The following is a 13,159-nucleotide window of genomic DNA, read 5'->3' as shown; positions in this document are numbered from 1 at the left end:
CCTTCCATGCACTAATCAAAGACTCTTACATTATTAACCAGAAAATCTGATTACAGCTTCTTCTACTCTTTCTAGTTACCAATGTGGCCAATTTTTATTGAAATCTTTGGGTAACAGAATGTTATGGATAAAGAAACCAGACAGCTTAAAAGTGATTTGAAACAGTAATTTCCATTTGTTCTCTGATAATCAAAACTACGAATTAAAAACAAACCTAACAATTTAACGTGCATCTCTTCTTTCTCCACATGACTATTAAGTGGTTAAATAGCAAAGACATACCAACGGCAAAGAGAAGGGTAACAGCTCTCTTAACACTTAAGATTCAATTACACTACCTCCTACCATTCTCCTAGGCACAACCATCACCTGCAGCCATAAATCAAAATCTGCAATGAAGAAACTGGGGCCTATGAGGCAAGCCATTGGTTTTGTCCTAAAATATGTCCCTTTTCCTAGTATATACAGGCATACCTTGGAGACATTGCAAGTTCAATTCCAGACCATAGCAATAAAGCAAGTCACAAAATTTTTTGGTTTCCCAGTGCATATAAAAGTTGTTTATACTATACTTTAATCTATCAATTGTGCAATAGTAAGTTGTATCTATTAGTTTTATCTAAGGCAGAGAAAATGACTGTTTCAAGGATTTATGAGCATTAGAAAGAGGAAAAAAATCCTTCTAATATTCTGCCTCATCCTCCACTGAGATAAGAAACACTTAAAATATACCTCTCCAGGGAGACCCTCTCTTGGGCGACCTGTTTTCTCAGCATGAGGAAGCTTTCTCTCTCTTTTTTGTCTATTAAACTTTCTGCTCCTTAACCCAGAAAAATAAATACATAAATAAATAATAAAATAAAATATATCTCTCCATTGGGGAATGGAATAAAATTCAGCAATAAAATAGAATTGCTGAGGCACAAATGCCTTATGCTAAGTGAAAAGAAGCTAGACTCAAAGTGTATCAATGTACAGTTCCACTTACATGGCAAAGGTAAAACTATAGAGACAAAAAACAGATCAGTGGTTGCTGGGGACAGGAGGAGGGATTAATGAGGAATTTTTTTGTGTGAAAGAATTATTCTATATTTTGACTGTGGCTGTAGTTACACAAGTATATATATGTATGTGTATGTTTATATATGTGTATATATATGTCAAAACTTCCAGAACTTACACTAAAAAGGGTGAATTTCACTTTATGTAAATTATACTAAATTATACATCTAATTTTTATTTCAAGGTGAAGAATATTTTTAGTATTCTACTCTTCGAGAAACAGCATATTAACCAAACGATAAGCTAAATGTGAAAAATTTCTCCTTGGTTTAACAAGTTGTCTTAGTTCTCTCTGGATGGTTAACTAGCACATCAATGAATATGAAAGATACTGCTGGTCAACTGTTTCCCAGTCACATCTAGTTTTCTAAGCCCTGCCAATTCCTCCTTAAACGTGTATTTCAAATCTATTCCTTCTCATTTACTCTCAAAATCTCCTATAACTCCCAAGATTAAGTCTTTAACAATTCCCAAGCAATTACAAGATAAAGTCCGTATTTATTAACAGAGCATAAAAAGGTTTATTGTCTAAACCAACCTACTTTTCCAGATTTGTTTTCCACCACAGGCAACGCTATTTATTATTCACTAATACCTTTTAGAAAGCAATTTGGCCATTTATATCATAGAGCCTTACAATAATCCATACCCACTGACCCTTTAACCCAGTAACCTCACTTCTAGGAACTTATTCTAGGAAAATAATCTACTTAATACTAAAAAACCAGACAGCCCAAATAAATAAAAACAGGAGAACTACAAAGTAAATGATAGTATATCCACAGGATAGTTCCTGATGCAGCTGTTAAAATCATGTTTATGAAAAGTTTTTAACAGCATGTGGGAAATACTTATGACTTGCTTTCAGTGAATGAAGAAGCTGGATATAAAGTTATATGTACAGTATAATCTCAATTATGGAAAACAGTACAGAAGAAAAAGAAGTTCTACAATTTTATCTCTAAAAGTAGGACTATAACTGATTTTTATCTTCTTTCTAGTTTCATTGTCTTTTATTTCTCTGGTAAGCTTTTTTTTTTTTTTGAGACGGAGTTTCGTTCTTGTTGCCCAGGCTGGAGTGCAATGGCGCGATTTTGGCTCATCACAACTTCCACCTCCTGGGTTCAAGCGATTCTCCTGCCTCAGCCTCCCGAGTAGCTGAGATTACAGGCATGAGCCAACACGCCCAGTTAATTTTTCGTATTTTTAGTAGAGACAGGGTTTCTCCATGTTGGTCAGCCTGGTCTCGAACTCCCGACCTCAGGTGAGCCACCCGCCTCGGCCTCCCAAAGTGCTGGGATTACAGGCATGAGCCACTGCGCCCTGCAGGTAAGCATATTTTTTATATTAGAAATACGCACACCTTTTTGATTCGGTGAGAGTTTTTACCTAGGACTCTCTTTTGAAGAAATGCAAGATTTATGCACAAGATGAGAGAGTATTTCTTACAAAAATAAATTTAACATGAGGGTGACGTACATGCATGATATTAAACAATTTAAGTAGTTTTTCCAGATATATCTTATATACCATGAAATTCACCCATTTAAAGTGTTGTAAATTCAGTGGGTTTTCAGTATAGTCACAAAGTTGTGCATTCATCACCATTTCCTAATCTCAGACCATTTTGAATACCAGAAAAAGAAACCCTGGACTGGGTATAATAGCTCATGCCTGTAATCTCAGCACTTTGGGAGGTTGAGGCAGGAGGATCACTTGAGTACAGGAGTTTGAGACCAGCCTCGGCAAAATAGTGAGACCTCATCTTGACAAAAAACCTTTTTAAAATTGCCAGGGATGGTGGTATGGGCCTGTAGCTCCAGATATTCAGGAGGCTGAGGTGGGAGGATCTTTTAAGCCAGGGTGGTAGAGGCTGCAGTGAGGTATGCTCATGCCACTGCACTCCAACCTGGGTGACAGAGTGAGACCCTGTCTCCAAAAAACAAAAACAAAAACAAACTCCAAACCCATCAGCAGTCATTCCTCATTCCCACTCCCACCCACCCTAGCCCTTGCTAACCACTAATGTACTTTCTGTCTCCATGGATCTGCGTATTCTGGACATTTTATTAGATGGAATCACACAATATGTCATCTTTTGGGACTGACTTCTTTCACTTAGCATATTTTCAATGTTCATCCACGTTGTAGCATGTACCAGTATTTCATTTCTTTTTATTGCCAAATAATATTCCCTTCCCTCGTATGGATACACTACATTTATCCATCTATCCATCAACTGATGAACACTGGGTTATTTTCACTTTTGGCAACTATGAATAATACTGCTATGCACATTTGTGTACAAGCTTTTGTGTGGACATACATTTTCTTTTCTTTTTTTTTTTTTTTTTTTTTTTTTTTTTTTTTGAGACGGAGTCTTGCTCTGTCGCCCGGGCTGGAGTGCAGTGGCGCAATCTCGGCTCACTGCAAGCTCCGCCTCCCGGGTTCACGCCATTCTCCTGCCTCAGCCTCCCGAGTAGCTGGGACTACAGGCGCCCGCCACTGCGCCCGGCTAATTTTTTTTTCTATTTTTAGAAGAGACGAGGTTTCACCATGGTCTCGATCTCCTGACCTTGTGATCCGCCCGCCTCGGCCTCCCAAAGTGCTGGGATTACAGGCGTGAGCCACCGCGCCCGGCCCATTTTCATTTTGCTTGGATATGTAGGTAGGAGTGAAACTGCTGAGTCATACAGTAGCTCCCAAGTTGAACTTTTCCAGGCACTGCCAAACTATTTTCCAAAATTACTGCACCATTTTACATTCCCACCAGCAACGTATGGGTGCTCCAACTTCATAGCCTGGCCAACATTTGCTACAATAATCTTTTCATTATAGCTGGCTTAGCAGGTACGAATGAGTATATCATTGCGGTTTTGATCTGCATTTCCCTAATGGCTAATAATGTCCTGCATTTTTTTCCACTGGCTTATTAGTCATTTGCACATCTTTAGAGAAATATCTATTCAAATCCTCTGCCCAAACGACTGGGTTTTTTATTGTTGTGTTGTAACTCCTTTAACATATTCTACACACAAGCTCCTTGTCAGGTATATGATTTGCAAACATTTTTTCCTATTCTGTGGGTTGTGTTTTCATTTCCTTGATGGTGGTCTTTGATGAACATTTTTGTATACAATGAAGTCCAATTTATCTATTTTTGTCACTTGTGCTTTTGGTGTCATTGCCTAGAAACACCAGGAAAACTACCAACAAAAATTGCCTAACACAAGTTCACAGAGATTTATACCTATGTGTTCTTCTAGGAGTTCATAGTTTTAGTGCTCACATTTAGATTTATGATCCATTTTAAGTTAAATACAACATACAGTATAAAATAGGGATCCAAATTTGTTCTTTTGCGTGCGGCTATCCAACTGTCCCAGCACCACTTATTAAAAACACTATTTTCCCCCCACTGAATTATCCTGGCACTCATGTCACACTGGGAAATGGGAAATACAGTTTTATCCTCTATAGATGAACTCAAGTGTGTGAGAAAAATCTATATTGGCAGTCTCCAGATAGTCACTGTTTCATTCCCTTATTTCCATCATAATATGTATAAAATCTGTAATCTTATTTGTTTACTTATTTCCTAACTGTCTCTCCCATTAGAATGTATACTTCAGGGCCGGGCGCAGTGGTTCACGCCTGTAATGCCAGCAGTCTGTGAGGCCGAGGCAGGCAGATCACAAGGTCAGGAGTTCAAGACCAGCCTCTCCAACATAGTTGAAACCCCATCTCTACTGAAGATATAAAAAATTAGCCAGGCGTGGTGGCGTGCACCTGTAATCCCAGCTACTCAGGAGACTTAGGCAGCAGAATCGCTTGAACCTGGGAGGTGGAGGTTGCAGTGAGTCAAGATTGCGCTATTGCACTCCAGCCTGGGCAACAGGGTGAGACTCAGTCTCAAAAAAAAAAAAAAAAAAAAAAAAAAAGTATACTTCATAGGCACAGGGATTTTTTTCTTGTATATTATTGAATCTCTAGAGCCTACAACAACAGTGCCAGGTTCCTAGAAAGTAGCTAATAATTACTTCTCGAAAAAATGAGAATACATACTAAACGGCTTGAAAGAAAATGTCCCAAATGTTAATACTTCGGTTGGAACTGTCATTACAGCTAAATTTTTCTTAACGTTCTACAATGAACATATACTACTCTTATAATCAACTATGAAATTATGGTATTTTAAAGATTTATAAAACTTCTGAATCAATTTTTTTATTCCTCAAAATTCTAAGAACCTAAATTTTTGCTAAACTATTTTGTTTTAGCTTCTTTTATAGGCTCCCAAGCATAATGACACCATCAAATATCTGGTAGATCAGGTCTAAGCCTTAGAAGCCATCTTTGAGAGTCTTCTTTCCCTTATGCCACACATCCAAATTATCATTAAGTCCTTCCAGTTCTACCCCCAAAATATATATCCAATCTTACCACCTCTCATTAACTCCACTATCAACAAATTTTAATTCAAGCTACCACCATCTACCATCTGAAAAGTGTCGCTATTTGTTTGTTTACAGACATGGTCTCGCTTTGTCACCCAGGCTGAAGGGCAATGGCGTGATCTTGGCTCACTATATCCCCAACCTCCTGGGGTCAAGTAATCTTGCTTCAGCTTCCTAAGTAGCTAGGACTACAGGTATATGTCACCATGCCTGGTTATTTATGTTTTATTTTTTGGTAGAGATGGGGTCTCTCTATGTTGCCCAGGGTAGTCTTAAACTCCTGGCCTCAAGTGATCCTCCCACCTCGGCCTCCCAAAGCACTGGGATTACAAGCGTGGGTCACCACACCCAGCCAACAATAGTTTTTTTAATTGGTCTTTGTCCCCATTTGTACATCTCTACACATCGACCACAGGGATAAATCATCTCTCATTCCACTACACTACTTAACACCTCCCCACCATCACACACCCAATGGCTTCCTGGTGCCATCAGAATAAAATTCAAATTCCTCACCTTTAACCTAATGGCCTTTTCTGGTCTAGTTCTTGCCTATAATCTATTTCCTACTTATTTCCCCCTTGTTGACTGAATGCTAACCACACAAACCTTTTTTCTGTCCCTGGCAAATGTCAAGACCATTCTCTTCTACAAGCCCTTCTACCTAGAGTTCCTTCTGCCCCAGATGCTTTTCACACAGCTAGCTCTTTATCACCGTGTAAGTCCTACCTCAAAAGAGGCCTTCTCCAAACTCTAGCTAAAGTAGCCCAACTCTTCTAATACTTCCTTTTTTTTTTTTTTTTTTTGAGATAGGGTCTTGCTCTATTGCCCAGGCTGGAGTGCAGTGGCACAATCTCGGTTCACCACAACCTCCGCCTTCCAGGTTCAAGCAATTCTCCTGCCTCAGCCTCTCAAGCAGCTGGGACTACATGTGCCTGACACCACGACCGGCTAATTTTGTATTTTTAGTAGAGACGGGGTTTCTCCACGTTGGTCAGGCTGCAGATTCTTACAATGATTTGAGAATTCCTGAAAACTCCTAAGCTTCAACAACTGACTTCAAAGATTGCCCCAGAGCAAGCTGGAGAAGCCTTATCTGTATTTGCCTGTGCTGTGCTGTAGCGTTAGTTCTATTACTATAGGTTAAATACCTTCCGTTACCAAACATTTCAGATATTTTCAAATTCTGGAATATTTGCATATACATAATGATATAGCTTGGGGATAGGACCCAAGTTCAAACACAAACTTCATTTGTGTTTCATATATACTTTATACTGATAGCCTGAAAATTATTTTATATATTTTAATAATTCTGTGTATGAAACAAAGTTTTGTCTGCATTTTGACTGTGACTTGTCACATGAGTCAGATGTAAAATTTTCCACTTGTGGCAATATGTTGGTGTTCAAAAAGTTTGGGATTTTAGAGAATTTTGGATTTTTAGATTAGGGATGCTCCTGTACATGAAAATAGCAACAGAAAAACTTTTAAAATAAACACTAATTACATTTACAAGCTATTTTCTGAAAGCAAGCCAAGATAGAAACAAGGGTAGGAAATTCATTTGCTTTTCTGTGATAAGGCAAACAGAAATAACAACCTATGAAGTAATGTAAAAATGTTCAAAGGAGTAAACAATCTTTCTTTGATGTGATCCAAAAGCACAAACACAATGACAAATGATCTTCCAGCTGTAGTATGAACTTAAGTTTCTATCTTTCAAGCACTCATCTATGCCCTGTTTCAACAGAGTTCTGTCTTTTCACACCTTCAACTACAGATTACATTGTTAATTTAAAAATTTTAATTGCATTTTTTACCGAAATCAATTGCTTTTAAAAAATCTACATAGGATGTGAGGGTGATCTGGCTGCGACATCTGTCACCCCATTGATCACCAGGGTTGATTTGGCTGATCTGGCTGGCTAGGCTGGTGTCCCCTTCCTCACCACTCCATGTGCGTCCCTCTAGAAGCTATGCACTCGGTAGAAGAGGATGACCATTCCCAATAGAGGAGAACCGGTCTTTGGTCAAGGTTATATGAGCAGCTACGCTCCCCTGCTAGAACCTCCAAATAAAAAATCTACATAAAACTGACCTTCAATTTTAACATAACAAAGCAAAACATGGAATAGTGTTGGCAGCATGTAAGCATTACAGTATCAGCTACTAGAAGACTAATCTTGGAGCTAAGAATCACTCTAGATTAAATATTCAACTCAGTGGGGGTCTTAATACAGCAGATTCAATGATGAATATAACATTTTGGCCCAAAGTATTACTGAGACGAATAAACCTGATGTTTATTTGTCTAAGTCTATGACTCTCCCAATTGTAAAATTTCAAGAAAAATGAGGAGATAATTCAGAAGCACAATTCCAAGTGAAAACTTCTCACTTCTAACATCAATGAAAGGAGGCAGGAACAGAAGAAAAGTTGTGGTTACAATATTGCTGAAGTATTAGGTGTAAATCTTTGTGTATGACTTTCATGGACAATCTAGAGAGGAATGTTATGCCACAAGGGAAGTAAGCTCAAGATACTTTCACGGCTGGGCTCACTGGCTCATGCCTGTAATCCCAGAACTTTGGGAGGCCAAAGTGGGTGGATCGATTGAGCTCAGGAGTTCAAGACCAGCCTGGGCAACATGGTGAAACCCCGCCTTTATAAACCCCGTCTTTATACATAAATTTATATTTATAAATCCCATCTTTATATATATAAAGCTTTTAAAATACAAAGCTTAGTTGGAAGTGGTTGTGCGTGCCTATAGTCCCAGCTACTCAGGAGGCTGAGGAAGAGAACTGACCCAGCCTGAGGGTGGACAATGCAGTGAGCTGTGTTCATGCCCCTGCACTCCAGCCTGGGTAACAGAATGAGGCCCTGCCTCCAAAACAAAAAAAAATGCTTTCACAATATTCTACTTATTTATTATGCTCTGTGGTTTACATATGCAAATGACAGTACAACGAAGAGACTAGCTCTAGTTACTCAGAGACTAGAGTGTTGTTCTGTGGACAAAAGCAACGCATTTACATGTTAAATTCAGTTTTTCAAGACTTGCAAGTTTTTTTTCAAACTTCAAATATAGCGTGCTTCATCTCAAAGTATTACTGAAAGAAAACATAAAGTTATACTAACATAGAAATTCAAAAGTTTGAAGTCTTCCTGTATACTAAGTTAAACACAATTTTCATTTAAACAAATTCTATTTATGAAAAATAGTTGCTAGGCACGATGGCTCACGCCTGTAATCCCAACACTTTGGGAGGCCAAAGTGGGAAGATTGTTTGAGACCAGTCTGGGCAATATAGCGAAATCTCCTTTCTACAAAAAATTTTAAAAAGTTAGCTGGGTGTGGTGGTGCACATCTGTAGTACCAGCTACTCCGCAAGCTAAGGTGGGAGGATCATTTCTGCCCAGAAGATGGAGGCTGCAGTGAGCTCTGGCCTGGGTGGCTGCAAGAGAGTCTGTCTCAAAAAAAAAAAAAAAAAAAAAAAAAAAAAAGAAGAAGAAGAAAGAAAAGAAAGGAAAGGAAAAAGAAAAGAAGGAAAGTCAGTCATGGTTACTTGTTTTGCATGTTTGTTTTTTAGACTTTTAATTTTTTTTTTTTTTTTTTTTTTTGAGATGGAGTCTCGCTGTCACCCAGGCTGGAGTGCAATGGTGCAATCTTACCTCACTGCAACCTCCGCCTCCCGGGTTTAAGCGATTCTCCTGCCTCAGTCTCCTTAGTAGCTGGGATTACAGGCGCACACCACCACACCTGCCTACAGACTTTTAATTTTTTAGAGAAGTTTTAGGTACACAGAAAATTTTAGCAGAAAGTGCATTGTTTCCATATATTTGCTGTGTGTGTTTTTACGTTTTGGCTAGAGAAACTGCCAGGAAAGAGGGTGTAAGTGTAAAGTGAGGGATGTTAATCTCCACAGCCCTCAGCAAAGAAGGAAAGAACTCTGCCCTAAGTCACTCTACATTCTACCACTACCAGGGGCCTAAAAATGGCAGGTGGCTAGAATTAAGAGAGAGTATTGAACTTCTGGTAATTAGCCGGTTAAGGGGCCTGGAAAGAAATTTATGTCCCAGAAAAGAGAAATATTAGTACTCAGTATGAGGTTCTGGTATTGATAATCATGCTCTTGTTGTTTTTTGAGACAGGGTCTCCCTCTGTGGCCAGGCTGGAGTGCAGTAGTGCAATCATAGCTCACGGAAGCCTCTCACACTCAGGCTCAAGCAATCCTCTCACCTCAGCCTTCCAAACAGCTAGAAGTATAGGCACATGCCAGCATGCTCAGCTAATTTTTATTTAATTTTTTTGTTCAGATGAGGTCTCACTATATTGCCCAGGGTGGTCTCCAACTCCTGGCTTCAAGCAATCCTCCTGCCTCAGCCTCCCAAAGTGCTGGGATGACAGGTATGGGACACTGTATCCAGCTGATTTTTTTTTTTTTTTTTTTTTTTTTTACTGTTATATTTACTTTATGGCTCTGTAAATAAGCTTAGGTGAAGATGATAAGTATTTACAGAATGGTCAGGTTTGCAGGATGCAACATGCATGTAAAAACCTAAGATGCAATAAACATACAAAAAGAGTCAGCTCACTAGTAATCAGAGAAATGCAAAATAAAATAATGAGAAACCATTTCACAACCATCAGACTGGCAAAGGTTTAAAGTCTCTTATTAAGTGGTGAAAGGCAATGTAGAAACAAGCTGTTGATGATGAAATACAACCAGAACGAACCAGTAGTAGAGTAGAAAATATGTACGCTCCAACCCAGAGCTTCCGCTTCTAGATATATACCATGGAGAGATACACACTGGGGCTACAGAAGTAATATATAGTAATATATGACATGGAAATTGCCTATTATAAAAAGTTCAAACAGACCAAAAAAAAAAAGGCAAAAAATTAGGAAACGGCCATATGTCTACCAACAGGGGAATGGATAAACTTGCATAGTCATACAAAAGAACACAATTCAGCAGTTGAAGAATCAAAGCTACAAATACACCCAAAAGCTGCCCCCCCTTGCAAAAAAATAAAAAAATAAAATAAAGACCCACCACATAGTTTAATTTTTTCTCACAGAGCTGCAAAAGCATACATGAAGCATAGTATTTACATAAGTTTTAAAAGCACATCAAGGCAATACATATGATTAAGTAGCTAAAAGTACGGAACTACCAATGAATATCAATTTCAGGTGACTACTGTGAACTTTACCTGAGCCCTGTGTTCTCGGAAAGCAGTGATGGTTAATCCACCCCATGTGTTTTGTGTTCTGGGAAACAGGTAACTGCAAAGAACTGGCCTGTTGCATATTTTCAGATAAGCCAATCAGGAATGCTCTCCTAATTGCAATAGCCTGAATAAAATCATCTCCTTAACCAACCAGGATATTATTATGTCTGACACAGGAGTAGTTATAACTCTGGGGAGGGAAGAGAATAGGATGAGGAAGACGATGCATATTTAGCTGTAATGGCAACATAAAAACCTGAAATGTGGCAATAAGACAGCCCCTTTTTTCCCTGCACAAAAGGATCTGTGATTCTGTGTACTTTTCTGCTTCAAATGTTTCAAAATTATTATTTTAAAGCTTTGAGTTGGAAAAGGTGATTTGTCTCAAGTCAATTAATCATTTACAATCTGCTTTCTCATATGTTAAATAGGCATGTGAATACATGCCCAACCTATTTCACTGGGTTGTAGTGTTTTTGCTAATCACCAAGCATTAGAATACTTGAATACTGTGCCAGTTAGTTCAGTCTGTGAGACCACAGTTCATATTAGGATAATGTTAAGGGTTAGATTACTGTGCAAACCTTTTAACTCTACTTTGGGGGCAAGACTACACACTCTTACTTTCCAAGAAGCTATATATATCTATGCTGTAAAGAAACTCTTTGGTTACAAGAGGAGCTAGGCAAGTCTAGGTGTGATGTCTCAATCCATATCCAGTAGAACTACTAAGCAAATAGCTCTAGTAACTTGATGGTGGGCTACTAAACAATCTCTATACAAGGAGGCTGGCACACCCAATACGCACACACACACACAGTTTTGTCTGGGGTCTGTAATTGTGGTTCATGTGGACGCAGACATTGTTTGTTTTTTGTTGGGGGAGGGGGTTAACACTATAAAGTGAGACATCTGAAAACATCTAATCTCATCCTCAAGTGCCCAGTTGTTTTCAAACCGCTTTATTTCAGGTGCTTCTCGAAGACTTGGTGAGCACAAGAAGTGATTCCGCTAATTTAGAACAAACCCATCGGTAGTTAAAATTTAATCTTAAAAGAAACTTGGAACCAAGCATCCAAACAAAAGAGCTAAAAGTAAAGTGCTAGACTCCAGGATAATACCCACAATATTCTCTAATCACTGGACTAAACAAAGACGCTCCTGTGCTCCTAAGGCTAAAAACAAAAATAACCTTTAAAAATGGGGGGTCTATATTCTGAACTCCAAAAGTAACTTGTAAGGTCTTCTTGATCTCCCTAAAGCCAACAATTTTGAAACGTATTTGGAAACCGCTCATCTCTAATTTTTGTTTCTCCCACTTCTCACAAGAACAAGCAAATATAACAGACTCCTCCTTCCTTGCATTTAGTTACACTTTAAGCATTTAACTTAAGCACTCAACTAAAGGTGAAATGTTTGGTCTCTTATTTTCAAACAGAAAAATAAAGTCTGTATTAGATACTCAATAAAAAAGTATAATGTCAAATCAGAAGTCTCTAGAGCAGACGCCAGTCAGCTTCAAATCACTTTCAGAGTGACTGGTCTTAAACGTACCGTAACTCATAAGCCCCTAGATTAAAAGTCTTCTAGTATAAAGTAGCATATACATTTAAAATATTATTAAATTTTTAATAATCAAATATTAGACTTAAGATGCTGATACTTTGCAGCTTACAGCATTAAACCAAACAAGAACCAAAAACTGAACCTTATCAAATCCCTATTACATACATACCTAGTCATCAAGAAAAGTACCGGTTAATCTTTTCTTTTTACTAAGGGGCCGCCTGCATTTCATGAAAGTTGCAATAACTTAAGAAAACCAAAACTGTTACACAGTGAAAACAGTTTGTATGCAGATAAGCTGGTACCAACTGCTTCTAGACAGACAGAAGCAATTAGAATGTAATATTTCTAGCAAAGTCTGGTAAGGCTATGCCTGCAAATCATTGACCAAAAATGGTAACAGTGTGTGCAGACTAAAGAAAATGACAAAATGTTCCATCTGATAGTTCAGTTGAGAATACGTTTGTTTTTAAATAGCTAATTAGAGGGACACAATGTAAAGGGGGAAAATATGTAAATTAAGCAAAATGTCCATCATATAGAATATACTAATGAGCACCTGTTTACTTTTTGGTGACTCTAGTATTTTAATGGTTTTTTAAAGCTCTTAAATTTGCTTGTGTCAGCATCCCAGCATCATGCCCATACCCTGCGCACCAAGTTCTGGCAGAGTCCAACTGTCTACAGGTCAGAAAAAAAATTCTAACCATACACGGACAGATCGGGCAGGGAAGGGTTAAAAGAGACCCTGCCAAGCTTGACAAGCACGACCAGAGTGCTGCTGGAAGCCGACTGCCAGATAAAAAGAAAAAAAACCAAAGAGGCTGCAA

At 38.4% G+C, this 13,159-nt stretch overlaps 1 protein-coding gene across 1 annotated transcript in view; it reads right to left on the bottom strand.

Annotated features, from left to right (window-relative positions):
- Positions 1–13,159, bottom strand: part of DSTN (destrin, actin depolymerizing factor) — a 35,681-nt gene that overhangs the window by 21,721 nt on the left and 801 nt on the right. The window lies entirely within an intron of this gene.

This window comes from Chlorocebus sabaeus, chromosome 2 (genome assembly GCF_047675955.1).
Source record: "Chlorocebus sabaeus isolate Y175 chromosome 2, mChlSab1.0.hap1, whole genome shotgun sequence".
Taxonomy (NCBI): Eukaryota; Metazoa; Chordata; class Mammalia; order Primates; family Cercopithecidae; genus Chlorocebus; species Chlorocebus sabaeus.
Note: the sequence above shows the minus strand (reverse complement) of the source record. Positions and strands in the feature narration are given on the sequence as shown.